Below are 2,107 nucleotides of genomic sequence, written 5' to 3'. Positions count from 1 at the left end.
GTGAACGATGTGTTCACCGGTGTACTCTATCCCCCTCATGATTGCCTTTAGGACATCTATTATTGAGGAAACCCCTTGCAGTAATGTCCATCCCGATGAAAAATCCTAGACTAGGTCCCTTGTGATAGTTGTTGTTTTAGGGACGTAAAGTGAGGATAACGAGAATGGGTAATCGGGTTATTGTTGGTTGGTGAAATTAAATATAATTATTTATTATGGGTTGAAAACCCTATATGCTCACCAGGCTCCCAAGCCTGTACCACTCAGTTTTATTTGTATTATAGGTAGTGGCGCGAGAGTATAAGATGGATGAATCATCAAGTTATTTTGTTTATAGGCCTGTAGTTGTATATAACTGTTGTAAGGCTTATAATGTGCCGTTTATACTTTTGGTCTGTATCGGAACATGACACCCCGAGTTTTGTTATATATGACAATACATTTCTTTAAGAAATGCTTGATAAATTGTAACACCCGGATTTCCAGGTATATTATTTTAATTATTTATTTTTGTGAATCATTGATCTACTCGACGAGTTCGTGCTATAACTCGTCGAGTAGAAGCGGGGTGGCCACGTAAGTTTAATGAAATACTCGATGAGTCCAAGAGTAGACTCGCCGAGTAGGCGCTGTGGGTGGAAACCCTAAATCCTCGGGCTTGTGCCCTATTTAAGGGACCTTATGGCCCTCATTTGCGGCCACCTTCACCCTTGAGAGCACTAGAGCACCTGAGAGCGTTGTGAGAGAGAGAGAAGAAGAAGTCGTTTTCATCATTCTAAGTGTGATTTTGCAAGAAAGAAGGAAGGAGGGCAAGCAAGGAAGATTGAGGAGCTCAGATCTACCACCATTTGATCAGAAGATGCTGCTAGAGGTATTAATCTGTGCTCAATCTCGTGTATTTGGTGATCTACTTGAATCTAGGGTTTTCTTATGTCTTCTTTAGCTTGGATTCGAAGTATGTGAGGTCCCAAGGTGGAGTTCTTCTTAGATCTGGACCTTAAGAGGTCCAGAGAGTCCTATCTATCTTTCTTTATGCTACTCCATTAGAGATATGAACCTAGGTTGCCATTTTAGAGGCTATTTCACCAAAAGAAGCTTTATGGACGTTGCATGAGTGTAAAGGTCGGACCTTTACGTGATTTTTGGGTATGGTAAGGTTAGATCTATAGGTTAGAGAAACAGATCTGACCTCAGAAGGGCATTTGAGTGTTGCCATGGAAGGAACTCGCCGAGTCCATTAGTGCACTCGACGAGTCGAGTCGGGGTTGCCCCGCGATTCATGACCAGTGGTAACCGTCGAGTGAAAGGTTAACTCGACGAGTCGAGTGAAGATCTATGAGGATTCGGAAGACGCCTGGACTCGCCGAGTCACACGAGTGCACTCGACGAGTCTGGTCAAAGTTTGACCGTTGACTTGAGTTGACTTCAGTTGACCTTAGGGTTTTGGTCAAGTTGGTTCTAGAGAGAGATCTGGGAGGGGTAGAATGGTCTTTTACCCACTCCTTAGAAATGAGGATAAGAGAAAGTATTGATTAGAGATGTTATTATGTTAATAGGAGGAGGCTAGGTCGGGTTATCGAGCACGAGAGGTTATCCGACATCGTACGAGGTGAGTCTTCTCACTATACTTTACCTAGAGTGGTAATTATGTGTGACCGGAAGGTCTCATATGCTATGCAGAATATGTGATGTATGTTGTTATGTGATATATATGTGCTATGTTGTGTTATGAGCAGTATGGTATGGACCGGAAGGTCATTATGATAATGGACCGGAAGGTCAACAGTGTATGGACCGGAAGGTCAATATGATAAGGACCGGAAGGTCATTACGGGTAGAGCCGGAAGGTCTACCAGGATTGGGACGGAAATCCCCTGAGACACATGGATCGGAAGGTCCCATAGAGCTATGGCCTTGAGTGGCGTATGTGTTGTATGTGGTATTTTGGGGAACTCACTAAGCATTTATGCTTACAGTGTTTGTGTGATGTGTTTCAGGTACTAGTGAGGATCGCGGGAAGGCGCCAGCATGATCTGTACATACTGATGGGATTTATGTATTAGAGATCTTGGGATTTGTTTTATTATGATGACATGTGGTACAATGG

The sequence above is a fragment of the Lactuca virosa genome, chromosome 1, assembly GCF_052849685.1.
Source record: "Lactuca virosa cultivar CGN04683 chromosome 1, Lactuca_virosa_CGN04683_v6, whole genome shotgun sequence".
Classification (NCBI taxonomy): Eukaryota; Viridiplantae; Streptophyta; class Magnoliopsida; order Asterales; family Asteraceae; genus Lactuca; species Lactuca virosa.
The sequence above is the reverse complement of the archived record's forward strand: the minus strand, read 5'-3'. Positions refer to the sequence as shown.